The sequence below is a fragment of the Pinus tabuliformis genome, chromosome 9, assembly GCF_031772625.1.
Source record: "Pinus tabuliformis cultivar Carrire ecotype Pingquan chromosome 9, CPIR1, whole genome shotgun sequence".
NCBI lineage: Eukaryota > Viridiplantae > Streptophyta > Pinopsida > Pinales > Pinaceae > Pinus > Pinus tabuliformis.
The window spans coordinates 1,896,543,802-1,896,563,511 of NC_142307.1; positions in this window are offsets into that span (position 1 = coordinate 1,896,543,802).

The following is a 19,710-nucleotide window of genomic DNA, read 5'->3' on the forward strand; positions in this document are numbered from 1 at the left end:
GAACAATAAATGAAAAGAAAGAGAAGAAATTTGCAAAAAATGTGAAGTTGAAATTGTTTCCCTAAGAAAAGTTTTGGATCAAGTTAAAAATGTTGGCAGAGCTCTCAAACACCTGATAACATCATTAATGCTCAAATACCTCAACATGAAAATTCTGGAATTGGTTTCAAAGGAGAATCATCAAGTACAAATGAGAATGTAAAAATCCAAATAAGTTATGCTGACATGCTTTGTAGTCATACAAAAGTGGAGAAGCCATCCCACCAAGAGAAAAGGTCCACCTTTAAGAACCAAAGGAATGAAAGAAGGCTACCTCCAAGGAAGAATACTACATCAAGTCAAGGCTATTATAACAGGTATCAAATGATATTTGTTGGTTATTGCTTTCATTGTAAAAACTTTGGTCATCAAGATAGAATTGCAAAGCTCATAAGGATAATATTTCAAGATATAGGATCAACCACCAAAGCAAGCCACATAGCCTAAAAGCACGAGGAAAAATCAAGACTTACAATTCATTTGATCCTTTAGCTAACTACGATCCCATTTTCTCAAAATGCAATGATTATGGCCATGATTCACAAAATTGTTCATTAAAAAAGGAAGAATTGAAGGAGGAACCCACTACTGATAAATGTGGTCTAGATTATGTGCACATAGTGATGAAAATCAATGGTTTATGGATACGGATGTTCAAGACACATGATAGATGACCAAAATAAGTTTATCTCATTAAATAAGAAGGATGGAAATGTATCTTTTGGAAGTGGTTCTGCTAAAATTGCGAGAAAAGGGACTATTTCTCTTATTAATGGAAAGGGAAAAGCTCAAAATGCACTACTTGTGGAAGGGATCAAACACAATATTTTAAGTGTTAGCCAAATTTATGACCAACGACATAATGTTTTCTTTAGTACTAATAGTTTTGAGATAAGGAATTCCTCCTCAGGAGAACTTGTGGCTAAAGGAGTAAGAACATCAGACAACGTATATATTTGAATAAAATTCAAGAAGATAAATTCTATATGAGTCAAGCATGAAAACTGGTTATGGCACAAATGATTGGAGCATCTAAACTTTGATAACCTAGATAATATCAGTAAAACAAATGTAGTAAGGGACATTCCAAAAAAAATTCAAGCCAAATCAAGTTGTGTGTGGCCCATGTCAACATGGAAAGAAAAATAGAACCCGCTTCAAGACTAAGGAGATCTCAACATCAAAACCTTGGAAGATGATACATGTTGATTTATGTGGACCAATGAGAACTCCAGTCTACAAGTAAAAATTTACTTTGCTCTATTTATTGATGACTATACTAGAATTATGTGGGTATTTCTTATAAAGTTTAAATTTGAAGCATTTTAATGTTTTAACAATTTCAAAGCTCGTATGGAAAATGAAAAAGAATAAAAAATAAAGTGTCTTATAAAAGACAGAGGAGAATTTACATCAAAGGAATTCAATGATTTATGTGATCAGCATGGAATCAAAAGAGAACTTTTTGTAGCTAAAACTCCTAAACAAAATGGAGTAGTGGAAAGAAGAAACAAAACCATGCAATAAATTTCAAGTACAATGTTACTAGCAGCTAACTTACAAGCCAAGCTTTGGAGAGAAGTAGTTGGAGCAACAGTGTATACCTTGAATAGAGCCCAACTAAGAAAAAATAATGACAAGACCCCATATGAATTATGGAAAGGAAGACATAATTTGGTAAAATACTTCAAAAAAATTGGAATTAAATGGTTTATGAAGATCACTGACGACTCAATAGGAAAGTTTGATTCTCGGGTTGATGAAGGAATATTTCTTGGATATTCTACAAGGAGCAAAGCATGCAAATGCTACAATAATCGGCTATGTAAGATAGTAGAAATCATTGATGTGAAGATTGATGAGGGAATCCAAGGAAATGAGGTTGAAATTTGTGAGGAATATTCTATTCTTGAAGATTCTGAAGAATATACAGAAAATGAAGAAAACCATTAAGAAGTTCAAAAGGAACCATCTCAAACTCCATAAAAAATATAAAAAAAAGTAAACAAACACCATCCGAAAGAACATATTATTGGGAATACTGATGATGGAATACAAACTCGAATAAGGATGACTAATACACCAAGAAAAGATAATGTTTTCTTACTATCCATGGTAGAACCAAAAAACTTTGCTCAAGCTAGTAAGGATTCTCATTGGGTGGAAGAAATGGAAGACAAAATTGTGAAAATTGAGAATAATGAAACATGGGAACTTGTACCTCATCCAAAAGATAAAAATATAATTGGAGCCAAATGGGTGTTTAAAAACAAAATGAATGAAGATGGAAAAATCATCAGAAATAAGGCAAGGCTTATTTGTAAAGGTTATTCACAAATAGAAGGTATCGACATTGACGAAATCATTGCACTGGTATCTCGTATGGAAATTATAAGGTTGGTTTTGGAAATTTCTTGTTCAAAAGGATTCAAAGTTTATCAGATGGACATGAAATCAACCTTTCTAAATGGTGATATAATAGAAGAAGTTTACATGGAGAATCAAGAAGGGTTTGACCTAGCATAAGGAAAATACTTTGTATGCAAGTTGAAAAAGGTGCTATATGGATTGGAGCAAGCTCCTAGAGATTGGTAAGCAAGATTGGAGCATTATCTACAAAAACATGGCTTCAAAAATGGAGAGGCAGGAAGAAATCTCTACATGAAGATAGACAAAGATAAACTGCTAGTCACTCTTGTATATGCTAATGATCTGATTTTTGCGAGCAGTGATGATGGGATGAGCCATGATTTTGCTCAAAATATTTTGAAAGAGTTCGAAATTTCAATGATTGGTGAGCTATATTAATTCCTTGGACAACAGTTAACTCAAGATAAAATAGTTATGTTCATATCTCAAGTAACATACCTCAAAGACAAGCTTAAAAGATATGGGATGGAAGAATGTGCACCTATGAGCACACTGATGACCATAGATTTCAAATTAAGAAAATATGACCAATCCCCCCAAGTAGATAAAACTCTTTATAGGTCAATAATTGGAGCTCGCCTATACTTAACTTCTATAAGACCCAATATTATGCAATCAGTAGGAATGGTGGGAAGATTTCAATTGGCTCCTACGAAATCCGATTTGGTAGTTGTAAAGAGAATTCTCATATACTTGAAAGGTACTTCTAATTTTGGTCTATGTTATCCAAAAATAACAACTCTTATCGTGACATCTTACACTAATTCCGATTGGAATGGAAGTGTAGTTGAAAGAAAAAGTACGAGTGGAAATGCATTATTCATAGGAGATTATCTAGTATCTTGGCTGAAAAAAATCTTCTATATTTATCTCCCCAGCTGAAGCCAAATATATATATATATATGCAATATACTATTGTACACAAATATTTTGGATGAAGGAATCATTGAAAGATGTCAACATAAAGACTAATCAACCAATCACCATCTATTGTGAAAACAGTAGCGTCAACGATCTTTCAAAGAATACAATAATGCACTCAAAGACCAAACATATTCCAATCAAATACCACTTTCTCCGTGAACAAGTTGCTGAACAGAATATCAAGTTGGAATATGTCAATACAAAGGAGAAAATTGCAGATATCTTTACAAAACCCCTTCCATGAGAAGCATTTGAATATCTTTGCCAAACGATGTGGGTCATTTCTCTTGCATCACATTAAAAGGGAACAATGAAAATAGCAGAAGGACCATGATAGGGGCGCATCTTCATAGGGGTAGTACTTGGGCACCCCATTTTCCATTAATGCCAAATTGGGAGAGAATACAAAAAGGAGAGGATATAGGAAAAGGAGTATATTTCCATCAATGACAAAAGGGGAGATTGTCGAGATGTCACTCTTATCATTGATGGCCATTATATGGATTGAATATATATAATATACAGATAAGATCCCGAGAAGTGTTGAACCCAAGGATCAAGAGGAGCAATACAAAAGAGACGAGTGAGAAGAATTTCAAAGAGAATCCATCGAGAGCCAAAGAAAATCTCACCACTCAAAACTCTGATCACCAATCTCCGATAAGATCTAAGCTCTGATTGTCGATCTCCGACTCTGGTATATGATCTCTGACTCTGATATCCAACCATAGATGTGTGATATGGACCTCCAATGTGATGTGGACATTCGATATTTAATGTGTGATATGCAGCTCCCTCCAATATGTGATATGAACCTTCATTCTCTGACCTCCGATATGCGGACCCAACGATATTTGAGTTAATGATTTAATTATTAAATCGCATCTTCCATTTATTGAAACTTTTGAATGGAACCTCTGATAAGTCCCTTTGATTGTCAATTGTTGTTATGATTGTAAAACCGATTGGTTTTATTACAATTTTTCTGATATAATATCACGGTTGCCTCATCGAACCTTTTCTATATCACATGTCTTGTAGGCCATGTCATGTTAAAACCTCCGATACAAACGTTCCATTTCCATGTGGGTCTAATGTACGAAAGTCATGATGTGACATGTGGGACCTCCTGGCATCAATTATAATATTTTTTTGCATTATTAGTTTGATTGAAAGTCAGCCTCTCCTCTAATGAATGTGTCTTTTTGTTTATTGGAAAAACTCCTATATGTACAATTCTAAACCTTCATTTCAACTTGTCTAATTTTGGTGATCTATTGTAGAGAGAAAGACACAATTTACAACTCATGAGTGTTATGTCATCGAAGAAAATAAGTTGAAGGCTGAAAAGAGGAAGAAATTTTTTTATTAGGTTAAAAATTGATGAAACTATATCTCAGACCTGTGGACAGTCTCATGTGGAGGGATTGAACCTAGGAATAGTTGTGTGGAAAGTTTTTTGTGGAAGCTCAGAACTTGAAAGGTTTGTACCTATAGCATAAAGGCCCTAACGTATGAGAGCTATGGAACTATGATAGACATAATATCGAAACTATGGTGACCAGATCGATGGAGGTATGGAGCAATTATAGCTCATACATGTAGTAGAATTATGTATGACATGACGGAAAACTGATACCTCTACACAATATTGGATACTGAAGAACATGTGGCCTTGAATAGTGAAGATTTTGGAGGATTGAACAGTGAAGAACTTGAAGCCTTTGGATAGAGAAGAACACTCTTATTCAGATCTTGGACAGTGGAAAAAATTAGGAGTCTGTGGTAGTCTTTTGGAGCAACTATTTTACTATTTAAGGAAGTCCTGAGGTTTTTTAAAGCAATTCATTCATACATTCTATTTATTATTTAAGAAGACTGAAGGGTTGGTGTCCTATATGTTGTAGCCTCTAAAACCATGTTTAGAGCCTTGAGAAGGATTGGGTCAAAGCCATAGATTTTGAAGCCTCAAAAAAGTCCAAGTTGGTGTTTGGAAAACATGTTGGAGCCTGGAAGATTGAAGGGTTGGTGCCCTTAGACATCATTTTACTCAAGTTTTCGTAAAATAGGATTGGCATCCTTACTTGCTTATAATTAAATCCTTATTATTTATTTTCTTGACTATAATTGTGAAGAATATTAACTGGTAAAGATAAAAATTGAAAATAAATATTGATTCACTCCCCTCTTAGTTTTTCCAACACTATGCTATCATAGTAAAATGTTCACACACTACAAGATAGACCACCACATAGTATGATATCAACAGTCAAAGAAACACACAATACAAGAAGAGGATTGGGAAAGTGGAATAAAATAGGAAATCAGTATGGCACTAGAGAACATAAAAGTTCAAAAATTAGATTTGATAGAAGGAGGTTCCTCCCACATGGAGTACTCATTGCGTAACTTGATGATACAAAAGGAAATAAAGATAGTTAAAGAAAAAACTTATGCAAATTAAATGCTTTATTAGAATTGTTGTTGACATGACTTCCAACCTAGTATCAACCAAAAATGATGCTATCGCTTACATATTTACCATATTTGGAGATCGAACAGAGTGATTTCAGATCATGGGCATGATTGTTTCTCAGTTATTCCAATTTTAAATATGCATGAGGGGTGTAAGTCATCAATATTTATTTCGATTTTGATTTTGAATTCACACATCTGTTAAGTGTAGAGAAAATTAAGAGTAGAGAGTTGAGCCCACACCGAGAGTCGAGGGTGTAATAGGACTTAATCAATTAATTATAGAGCCCATTCCATTCACAAGGAAATCTAATCATGGCATCCTCATCAAAACTAAATAAAGCGAAGTCTAAGGGCACTAGTAGTGGGCCTGCCCTTCAGACTATGACTAAAATTAAAGAATTTTTTAGGTTAAAAGTGGGCCTCAAAACAAAAGTGTATAACAAAAATCAACTTTATAAGAGCCAATAGGATTCAATCTGATGATGATAACAATCGGGGATGACTCCCCATTTTTGGAGTAAAAAGGTAAAAAAAATTAAAAGAAAAAACTACTTTTTCAACTTATATCCCTACAATTCAAATTTTGACCAGGACCACTCGTTGGATGACAATTTAATTTTTCATCCAAGCAGTAACATTTTTGCATACTTTTGATTGACCCTACTACACATAACATGTGAAATACATGAAAACATGTGATTTTAACCACATTTTCTCATGTAGTAGGGTCTATCGAAAGTACAAAACATGAGTACTTCTTGGATGAAAAGTTAAATTTTGCATCCAATGAGTGCTCGTGCTCAAAATTTGAGTAAAATCACACAAAGATAAGTTGAAAATATGAGTTGAAAAACTAGTTTTTTCGTTTTTCACTCCAAAACTTGATGAGGTAATCTAAAATTATTTTATTATTTCAATTATTATTTGATAAAATTCCTTAGGAGACCCATTTTAGGCCTCAAAATTTTTCTAATGGTTAAAGATTTTTGTCCCAAATATTTCATTCACAAAAGAACCAAAGTACAATTTGGTCATAGCTCCAATTCCAAACAATGTTATTAAGGAAGGATAGATTTTGGGTGTAATAGAAAATATAAAGTACAATGATCATGATGTTAAGGACTTGAAGAAGTTTGCAAAGTTTGTGCATGATCTATACATGGAAATAGTGGAGCACCCAAGATATCTAGTGGTGGTTGAGGTGCAACAATGAGAAGTAGGATTAGAGGAATATGGAATATTCATCCTCGACATTCCTCACTTTGGGCGGAGTGACGAGGTAAATAATTGTGTTAAAGTATTATTGAGTTTCATACATGGAGGGTTTTTATGATGAGGTTATCAAAATTTGCAATAGGCTAATTACGAGGATAGCAGGGCTTCCAATAGTCGAAGAACACTTGGAACCTCTCTTTCATAAGAGGAATGAGTAAATTGTGGCTAAAAAAGTAGAGGAAAAATTCAAGGTTGTGTGTTGGAAACATGGTAGCAATTGCAATTATTGAGTAAGATGGTTTGTCTTCCACCACCAAATTGATGGCCTATAAGTTGTTGTGGAAGTTCTGCAAATACCAGTTCTTGGTAGGAGTGGTTGGCATTGCTGCAAAGTGTGTGGATGTCATCCATATGAAATGGTTGAATTTCCCACTGAATTAGTCCATGCAGGATTGTATAAATTTCAACATAAAAATTCACACCTCCAGTACACATGGCTACTAATTCTCATCACTCTTACCATATGGAAATTTCCTAAGGGCACCACCTTCCCTAACCCTAACGAGCTCAAGATTTTCACACCAAGGTTTGTCAATATATGGTATACATTTGGTAAAGCTCAACAACATAATAGAAATAAATTTTCTTATGATTGGAAAGAGGTTATCACCCATTTTATTTGGAAGGTAATTTGGGTACCCATTCATACTATTATACCATATGTCTCAGTGACATGTTTAAGTTCCACTCCACATTCTATGGATATCTAGGCTACAATACACCCTAATGGAACTTTTCTATGATTCGGGAAAATTGTTGACGAGGAGGTTGTTTTGCAAGTCTTGAATGACTGAGCACCATAATGGAGAGTACAAGTGCTAGAGGTATAAATACCATACATAATCGTGTTAGACCCATAGATAAATGCAAAGGACATTATAACATACCCTAGGAGAACTCATGTAAAAATACCTAGGACTAAAGTTTTTTTACTAGATTTACCAGAATGTAAAATTACCAATCACTTATTCCACATTCCTTAACTGACCATTAGATAAAATCATTGTCATTACATAAATTAAATTTATAAGTGGAATAGCAATTCATATAACGTAACAACCATGGTTGCAACATGTTAACATAAAGCTTCTTGTCGTAACCTTGAATCATTATCATTGTTCATTTAATTAGGATAGTTACTCATATATTTGATGATGTAAGTGTTAATGTCATGCGATATAGAAATATCAGCAAAATCACATAATAGGAAAACACATCAATGGAAATTGATATACTCAAGAAACCCCTACAACAGAAACCAAAAAATGCTTATTTTATTAAACGTCTTGAGAGGGTGTTCACCCCTCACTCAATGGAAGTAAGTGAGTCCATCCCTTAACAATTTTTAAATATATTACAAAGAAATATCATATTAAATTTAAACATAACTAGATAGAGGTCATTACATTAATTATGATAGCATTTAGCCCACAATTCCTTGAGCATTGTGTCTTGTGGCTTGGTTGTTCCCTGCAGTGGATTATCCTATGTTTGACAACCCCTGAATTTGCATGGACCATTAGCTCATTTCCTACCATAATGTTAAATATAATCGATCCTTCGCATAAGTCACAATCCTTTCCTATAATTCCTACCATCCAAAAACTATGACATTATTATTATATAGAATATCCATTTATCAGACCCAAATAATCAATATTTATTGGTTAGGCTTAAAACATCTTTTCATATTCCACTTTCTTGCACATGCATAATAACATTAAAAGAAAACTTTGATATTTTTCTTTTACATGCATCCATAAATTCACATCCAATATATGACACATACATAAATTAAATGTATAAAGAGTATCGAGGCATGCCTTTTTATTGACACCACACATGCATTAATCAAAATCACATACTTACGAAACATATATATTCATCCATGCATGCATATTGTTATAAAACATGTATAACCATCCAAATCCCACATGCATAAAGTGAATTACATAAACATCAGCAAGGAATGCTCATTTATCTCTACTTCACATGTATCATAAGGAAGGGAAATAGTTATTGTTATGTAGTATTTGTTGGCATTATGAGACAAGTGTTTTCCTTGATGGCAAATCACTCAGATGATAAATTATAGTGCAGCAAAGTTATTTTCAAGTTCACGCACTTTCATGCAGAGAAAAGTTTCTTTCATGTAGAGAAAAGTTCACTCACTTTCATGCAGAGAAAATTTTCTTTCATGTAGAGAAAAGTTCACGCACTTTCATGCAGAGAAAAGTTTCTTTCATGTAAAGAAAAGTTCACGCACTTTCATGCAGAGAAAATTTTCTTTCATGTAGAGAAAATTTCACGCACTTTCATGCAGAGAAAAGTTTATTTCATATAGAGAAAAGTTCACGCACTTTCATCCAGAGAAAAGTTCCTTTCATGAAGAGAAAAGTTCACGGACTTTCATGGTTGGCTCATGGTATTAGTCCAGAAGTTTTTGGTCCTGTGGTTTTGGTCCGTGGTATTGCATCCAAAAGTGTTGATCTCATGCACTTTCATGGTTGGTTCATGGTATTAGTCAGACAGTTTTTGATCCTATGGTTTTGCTCCGTGGTATTGCATCCAAAAGTGTTGATCCCAAGTATTGGGTTCGTGGTATTGTGTTATTATGGTTTTGGACTGTGGTATTGTGAAAGGCCTAAGACTATAAAAGAGGAAGGAGATCATTTGGCAAAGCATCATCTGAATTATTGAATATCTGATAAAGTGCTAGATCTTGAATACTGTGATTGGGTTATGGTGCAGATCTAGATCTGAGCTAAAGAGGGATCTCACCTGTTGATGGAGAACAAGATCTAAGGATAGATCGGGATCATATGGTTTGAAATGAACTATCTCTATATATTTGATTATGCTTATTCTAGATCTGTATACTGACACTTGTAATGATCTGAACTGGGTATAAATTAAGTTTGAAATCGCTGCAACTGATGTTTGAATATTTATAGATCTGTACGCGGGTTGGCTTTGGTGTAAGCACGTATATATGCAGGTTTGGTTCATTGTAGTAGCGTATACAATTTGAGCTATGATATTTGAAGTCACAGGTGGTTCTGGTTGTTGATGGGTTCTGATGACAGTTTAAAGGTGTTAGTATTCTGCATATCCTATTTGGTTGATTGTGTTTAGCTTCAGTATTGATGGATGAGAACTAATATTGGATCAGGATCATAATGACTCATATTTATGTGATCTGATGGACTAGATCTGGGTGCTAGCACATATATTATCCTTGTATATGTATTGATCTGGTGTTTGGGTGATTCAGAAGATTGATTGATTATGTGCTTCAATGATATTAATGGGTCTAGTATGAAAATTGGATGAAACGTGGCCTTTCAGATTATGTGTTGTGCTTCAGGAGTATCCTATCTGAAAATGTATGAAACATGGTACCTGGAGGAGAGAAGATTGTAGGCCAGCACCTACGTACTAGTATCTTAGCTAGTACAAGAGCTAAGGGGGTGGTAGCTCCCTTCCACTATCAGTTGAAAACTTTGGAGCATTGTAGCCGGTAGCAACCTGCGTACTAGTAAATGGATCGGCTAGTACAAGAACTATGGGGGTTGTAGCTCCCTTCCAGGATAGACTTGAGAACGAGAGAGGGTTGTAGCTCTCTGCAGGTAGAATCCTGCGTACTGGTATAAGACTACACCAGTACAAAAATATTGTAAAAGGATTTTCTTATTAAGAAGAAGATTGAGATGACTTGCAGCAGGTGGTTTTCTCCCGCATTGGGTTTCCACCTTATATCATGGTGTTCACGTGTGTGGCTTATGTGTGATGATATGTTCTGTTTTACTGCACCTGTTTACTGTTAATATGGTTGATAATGTTCTAATGCACTCATTAAGGATCAACTAACTGAATCATAAGAAGTTGTGGAAGTAGCATATATGAATCTGAATATGGAAATGAAATTTTTTTATTGATGTGATAATACTAATTCACCCCCCCCCTGTCAATATTATTTCCAATAGTATTCTTCCCAAAGGTGTACGAAAATAAACTACTTTTGGTTGTGGATGACAAACAACCCTAACAGTAAAAATGGTTTTTAAACAGTATGGGTTTGCAACAAATGATAGAAACAAAACTTGCGAAATCCCTGATCTATGCAACATAACTAGTTAAGCAACAAAATGGATTTGTCGACAAACAAGACATAGATAGCATGAATTACTTCTGCAACAACAAAAAAATTTATACAAAAAAACTAGGGCTCGGGAAGATGGCGGCGATTCAAGGGTTTCGACTGTCTGCAGAATGCGTAGCCGCAGGTGCCATGAACCTGCTCGACCATGGATCGAACACTCCCCCCTGGCACAGGACGGGATCCGTTGAAGGCAAGAGCACTCATGAATCGAGCCACAGGAAACTGGAGCGTCTTTTCGATCTCTGGCCGCAGGTCTGTCTTGATGCGCCCTTCACAATCGCGCTGCTCAAGAATGGCAGATCCGCCTTCGATCGTCGACAACTGAGGTGTATGACAGACCACAGACCCGTTTTTGATCTGCCGTGGATCCGATCCGCTGATCTAGGGTTGTTTCTCCAAGGCATGGTCGAGGACAAGGTATGGGGTGAAAGTATGGACCTGTATCCTTGGTATTCTGTGTTTTCTCTGTTTTCTTCAATACAGATCGGGGCTGTTACCATATCGAAGCAGCGCTCCAACGGAGGGTTTGAAGGCTATGACCTGGAAAAGAGAAATAGCCTCATCAGGCACTTTGATCGGGGGTACGGATCACCAGAGTGGGTTGAATACTACAGAATAGGAGCGGATCTACCAGATCCGGCCAGATCCAGACAGAAGCAAAACAAAAAGTGGCCAGATCCAGAATACAAAGCAGACACAACGGAGCTGAAGCAAATTTTTATCAGATCAACAGAAGGCAGACACATCTGTGTGCAGATCTGGGATCGGATGAGTGTTTTGGAGCTAAAAAAAGAGATCCAGGAAAAAATAGGGATTCCAGCGGCACTACAAATCCTAATTTTTTCTGGGTACTGTTTGCAGGACCAACTCACACTCCAGCATTACAGGGTGGCAAAGGATTCAACTATTACCCTCAATCACCGACTGCGAGGCGGATCTAAGGGAGCTACCTCAAAACCTACAGGTACCTACCGCGATGCAGCCAAAGGGAAAGAAGCCCCAAAGATGAAAGAAGCTACAACTGATAATACACCCCCAGGACAGTACATTGTGGATCAAGCGCCAGAAAGCCCATCCATCTCGCTGGATTTACCAGAGGTAGAATACATATTCTCAGATCTACAGAAAAAAGCTGTTATTTGTAGATTTAATGGCTTCTGGCCGAGAACCGATGCCTTGTACCAATGGATCTACACGGTCTGGACCAAAAATTGTCAAATAAAACTATGTTCTAAGGGTTTTTTCATAGTAACTTTTCACGCAGAAGAAGAAAAGGAAAAAATCCTTAATGAAGGGCCATGGTTCTGGGGCAATGCGGGACTGTTTATTACCCCATGGTTCCCGGAGTTTGACGCCAATACTATGGTGGTATCGAGGATGCCAGTATGGGTAAGGCTGCATAACCTTCCGATACATTTTTGGCACTACAAGGCCTTATTAGCTATAGGGAATGCCCTTGGAAGAATGTTAAAGATTGATTCAGAGAGACACATAAAAGGAATCTTTACCTTTGCCAGGATATGTGTCGAGGTAGATCTTAGCCAAGGACTACCTGATAGCATCATTCTAAATTTCAACAACTCTCAGTGGAAACAAACTCTGGATTATGAAAATACATCGTTCAGATGCAGGGGATGTCAACAAACAGACAGGGAAAATTTTAAGAACCCCCCCTAAATTTATAAATATAATAAATGGGCGAATCTCCATGGTATATAGGAAAAATGGAAGGCGATTTTATCAATAATATAATATTTATATATAATTTTTTGGCGAATCTCTCACCAGGCATGGCGAATATTTTACTCAATTATAAAATCTTGTAAGATCTTGGCGAGTCTTTCACTAAATAATAAAACTTTGTAAAGTCCTAGCGAATCTTAGCATAGGCTACATGCTGGTTTAATTCCCCCATTTAAATAGGCTACATTCCAGGTGAATACCATGGGTCAATACCATGGGTCAATACCATGTGCCATTTTTATTTTTATTAATTCTAATATTAGGGTTAATAATGGTTTTTTGCATGGTATTAATAACAATCTAGTCCATGGTATTTGTCCCATAGTATTTTGGCCATAGTATTTTTTGAGTGTTCGTAAATATAAGGTGACTTATGGAGTAAATATAAAAAAATGTTTTATTTGTTTACCATACCTCTCGTTTATTTATATTTTTATTAATTTACCATACCTCTTTTACAAATATGGTATTTGGCCCATAGGATTCACTTAAATAAAACGTATTTCTTGAGCCTTCATAAATAGAACAAGGGTTATGGACTAAATATAAAAAGAGGTTTTATTTATTTGCGATACGTCTACTTTATTTATATTTTTATTTATTTACCATACCTTTTGAGTAAGTATAAAAATACGTTTTATTTATTTACCATACCTCCACTTTACTTATATTTTTATTTGTTTACACCCTTACATGTATATAAGGTGACTTATGGAGTAAATATAAAAAATGTTTTATTTATTTACCATACCTCTCATTCATTTATATTTTTATTAATTTACCATACCTCTTTTATAAATATGGTATTTGGCCCATAGGATTCACTTAAATAAAACCTATTCTTGAAAATGGGCGAATGGATTCACTTAAATAAAACCTATTCTTGAAAATGGGCGAATGGAAGGTTGTAAGTCCTAATTTCAAGGGCTAAATTTACCTTTTTTTACCCTCTCCCTTAAAATAAGGTGGGCTATTTGAGGTGATTTGTAAAAATGTACTATGATACAAAATATTCGCCCACTAAAAATTTAAAACCCCTTAATTTCACCAAAGGGCGAACATTCACCCCTAAAATTATCCTTGCAAACAGGTCATCTGTTTAATGCATGCAAAAGTCAAAACAAGAGCAAGCCGCACCAAAGGAAGCCAAAAGGATGGCAGAACATAGATGACGTCGCAAAGAAGAGAGCAGTAGAAATGAAAGCCGCACGGAGAAAAGAAGAAGAAGAAACAGAAGCAGAAGAGGATGATACCACTATAGAGGAAGATGAAACAGAGAATCAGAAGGAAAACACATCAGACAACAAGGCTTCACAGGTTCAGATGACAAGCGTGGACCAGACAACGGTATCATCACTCAGACACATCAGACTCAGACAAAGAAACAGACTCTCAGAATGCTGGTAACCAGTTAGTCATTGCCTCGACCGAGCCCACTCAAGGAGAGTGGCGTAAGGTCGAAAAGAAGAAGGGGAGAAAAACTTGAAATTTCTATTTCTTTTCTTTTCTCTTCTCTTCTCAGTTCATTTTCTTAGTACACGTCTGTGTTGGGTGCGAAAGCACTCGAGCCCAGGTGGCTTCTTACGGAATGCTTCATTGCATCTGCTAGTGTAACTTTTCATTAAATTTTTTTAATAAAAGGTTACCATTTTTTTCCTTGGAAAAAAAAAAAACTAGTTAAGCAACAAAAAGAAATAATCACAAGTAACTCCAATAATCGAATGGAAACTAGATATATAAAGAACATATTTTATTAAACAAAACCTGTGAAGGGAACAAATAATCTTACCATTCCCCATCTATGGGATAGGTGCTTGGCTATCCTCAATGTCTTCTGCTTTTGTAGAGTCTCTCTCTTCTATAATGTGTAAAACCCAATAAAAAAAATGTTTGAGCACAACGAAAAGTCAAATGGAAAAGAAAAATGGTGTTCGACAATGATAATAATCAGAGCTGTAACAGTGAGTGCAACAATGAAAATAATAGAAAGTCAAGAATGAATGTAAAACCCTTCTATTTATAACAAAATATTAGGTTATTCTCGAATAATGAGAAAATAATAAAATATTATTAACCCCATACTAGAATTAACCATTTCGAATATTTTATTATATTTGTTTTGGAGGGAAAAAGTATTTAAACTTTTGTTTAGAAATAATAAATAAATAAATGATTTATTTATCATCTCAAGAAATATGGTTAAGGAATAATAAACAAGTATTGATTTATTTAATTATTCCTAACGGATTTATTCAAACTTGACAAGGAAGAATAACTAATTAGTGATTAATTAATTATTCCTAGAGAAAAATAAGATAATTACTGATTTATCTATTTATTTCTCTTGATTGGGTCAAATGTGACAAGGAATATTAATTAAACAATGTTTTAATTAATTATTCCTAGAGTATAATTAAATAAATAATGATTTATTTAATTATTCTTCATGGGTTTAATTATAAATGACTTAACAAATGTGGTTTATTAAGCAATTCTCATAGTGAAAGCAATTTTACCATGGTAAAATTGGCCCTACATGATATACTTCAATCCATCTAGTAAATTATGGCTAGATGATCATTTTTTTGTGATAATATATTGCCCCCCAAAGTACGAGTGTTAGGAGAAAAACGTATAACTGAAGTACATTGTAAGGACACAATCACTAGACAACAAAGTGGAGTGAGAGAGAGAGAGAGACCAATGGAGTTGAAGCGAAATAGGATAGGGATAGAGGGAGTGAGACCAATGCAAGTCTCCTTTTATGTTATGGTACCAAATCTTAGTAAGGCAGGGGAGGCCTACCTATACCCACCGAGATAACTTAGTAGAAAAATAATGATGTGCCCAAAAACATGAAACTAAGAAATAAAATACATGTTGAACGGTACATGACATGGTAGCATAAATGAGCTAGAAAATAATACAATGTGTCCCATATACATAATGCGCCAGGAAAAAAAACATAATCCAGGACTGAATACAATAACATTTGGTTGCATGAGATATAATGGCCCTTCCCTCACAAAATCGGTGGGTGGGAGGGTATAACAACCAAAGAATCCCTTTTGAACAATAAAGTGCTACGCAAACTAAATGGATTATCTGAAGGAGACATGCATGTCATGAGCACTACAAGTGGAAGGAACCAAATCCATCAAATTTGCGGAATTTCATCTGAGATTGTAGCATAATATGAAGGTATCGAGGCATGTGGGGTGACACCTGAAGGGCCACCCCCTCATGAGGACTTAAACATCTCACACATACCCGAGAATCACTAGTACAATCTATTGTGTTATTGGACCATCAAGTGTATGAATCACAAGCATGAAAGAGTGGAAGATGGAACCATGATACACTGCCCCTCTAGGTTTTTCTTCTGGAATAGATGTGAAGATGTCGACAGAATAGGGCCCACCATAGGTGAGGCAATGAGGATCCTCAACTAAGGCACGAGGAAAAATAGTAATGTGACTGATGGACTGACACTAGAGACAATGGGAAAAATGGGACTAAGGGACAAACATATGACTTCCCTTGTGAGAGCATAAAGTGAATGGTTGACCTGGAGTAACTAACTCGACTCTAGAGGGGATGGTGGGCAGTATGAGTGAAGGAAAAAATGGGTAGCACTGGATGAATGGTATGCAAAGATGGACGGAATAATATGAAATGATATAATGGGATGTCAAACAAACTCCATGGATGCAAAGGTGACTCATCATGGATGCTCTGAACAATGGTGACTTGATGACACTACCACACAGAATAAACCTGGTGGTTACCATGAAAACATGAGGAAATGATGGTTTCTCATGACGAAAATCAACATATGAGATGAAAATTACCAAGGGAAGGTGGTTCCCAAAGTACAAGCATCGCATGTGAAGGAATTCGATTTTGAGAAGCAACAAAGTGACCCTTCTTGGAAAAATGGCTTCCTGGTGAAGTGTCAAATCATCAAAAAATGAGAAAGACACATTACATTACTCAGTGAAATATTTCCAATGGTGCTAATGGTTTTTCAAATGGAGCTACGGTCTGGTCAGAATGTGCAATAGAAAAACTATGGATTTTCTTATAAAAGGGAATTTTCCCTCCAATTTGAGAGGAGGAGAAAGCCATAAATCTTGTGGAGATCATAAGGGACAAACTAAACATAGGAATCGAGATCTGAAACTTTTAGGTAAGGGGCTTTACTTGTCTGAATATGGCCTTAATTATTCTTAGAACTATGGTTCCTGGTGAAGGATTAAGGGAAGAGGAAAATGGGGATGAACTACTATAGGAGGTCTAGAATCATCCTCACTCGCTAAGTCAAACATGGGCACTATGTGGTAAAGGTGGTATGACATAGAGTAGAATATTTGAAGATATGGTATCAAATGTCTATGATATGCGATGTGAATATGGCTCGGTAGAAAGGTCGGTAGGACAAACTATCCAAGGAATGGGAGGATAATCAACCATACCTAGATTCAGTGGGATCTAGGCCGAGAATTATGGTAATAAATTGAGAAGATGGCCAGGGAAAAACCATCATGCCCCCAATCATGGGATACTTCACTTGAACATATGTGACAGAGGGCACTGAACTGGTATGCAAAGGTGGAATGATGCCCCCTAGTAGGAGGATTTTGTGGAGCACCATTGTGTTCTGAGTGGTCGAAAAAGGAGAATCAAGTATCTCGACCGAAATTGATAAGGGATCCTCCAAAGGATGATAAGGAGCAGTAGGGGCCTATGTCCCCCTAGTATGCTATGGTCATACTGGATGTATTTAGAGTGGGGAGAAAACTTCTAGGTTTGCAAATATGGTAGGAAGTATGTACGATGGTGCATATCATCCTAAGGATAATCAGGGGTGGTCATAGATTCCATTATTTCCTCATTGGAATGGAATATGGAAGGACTAGAGGAAGATTGACTACATGATGCGGCGGTGGTACCTAGTGCATCATCATGAGGAAGAAGTTTCACATACGCATCATTTGGATTGGCATATGATGAGCTAGTAGATGAAAAATCTATTGATGTTGAGACATGGGCTTCTGATGAAGGAGGTTCGATAGAAGCGCATGTAGAAATCTCAGAGAGGTTTTCCTGTGAGGAACTCAAGCATGACGACATGTAAAGGATATGGACAATGGAGTCTGTCATCTCGACATTTCTGGGAGGGATCATGATGGTGGGACTAGAATCCACCTCTTCTTCTGTACTAGTGGTACCCAAATCCATAGGTAGAGGAGTAGGTGATCCACTACGAGTGGCCTCGTATTTGCAAAGTGCTTGAATGCAATCACACAATTTGTCAAGACGAGGGTAATAATGGGAATATTGACAATACTGATCGCACAAGGCACAAGGGTGATTTGTGCACAAAGTTTTGGGTTTCTTAGTTGGTATTGGTAAGGTAACTTGTACCTCGGGGATATTTGACTTAGGGAACGTTTCATGAACCAAAGGTTTGAGATGAGTGAGTTCAAGAAAATTATTGGTGGCATGCCTAACAACCTCAGACAAAGCGCATGGCGGTATCAGATTTGGAGCTTTGGGGGATGGAGGTGCCCTATCGTCAGGTTCCTTCTTCTTGGCTTTGCCCCCCTATCTGGATGCTTTCTAAATAGGAGTGACTTCCTGTTGAGGTTTTGATGTAACAGAAGCAGTGACAAGGGTCGTAGGGACCAATTGAACCAGGATCAAAGCATGATATTGTCTGATTTTACCAGGCAGAGTTTCTGCTGGGGGATCAATATACCAGACTGGGATCCCCAAAGTCATATTAGGGAGAATCAGCGAAGCCATGACAGGGACAGAAAATATTCCAAGAGGAGGAAAACAAGGAAGGAATATGTCTTGCAGGGTAATTTCCCTATGGAATAGCTCCTGGATGGTTGAGACATGGACGAATAGTTCTTGGTGGGAACAACGAAGAGACACCCACAAAAGCAGGAGGTCCTGGGAGATGGATCCAGATGGCTTGGCTGAGATGACAAAAGTAGGGTGTTGAGGAGCCGGTTGTAGATCATATGTACTAGACTACCTTTGAGCATCTTGTGATGCTTGTAACATGCAAACACTCAAGGATCTAGGCTCAGAGATAGGAGGCGAAGGACAAGGGAAAACACCCAATAACGAGGAATATTTGTAGACTTCAAGTGAAACACCAGTGAGAGGAGTAGAATATTGCTTTTCAAACATCGAAAAGATAATGGATTTAGGGTAGGTCAAGGATGACATCTCATAGTATCTCAATTGATCGATAGTGAGGATCTTCCATTCATGGGGAAAGCACATCTTGTGGAAAACCATAGATGCGACGATTGACATGGCATAATTGTAACTACGACCCAAGAGAATGTTGTATTCTAGAGGTGTATCAATAAACTTGATGTCTACATGGATAGTCTTGCCCACAAGAGTCACTGGAAAATTGCGATACATGCCGAAAGGCTGGGAGGAGTGACTGTGCCAAGCACGCAAAGTAATGATGGATGGGACAACTCAGGTGACTTGAGTTGCTTCAAAAAAGCAATGGACATCACACGGGTGGATACGCCTTCATCAATAATGCATTGGGAAATGATGGCATTACGAACTTAGGCTGGTATCTGGAAAGAAATGGATGGAGGTAATGGAGAATGTTCTGACGTATC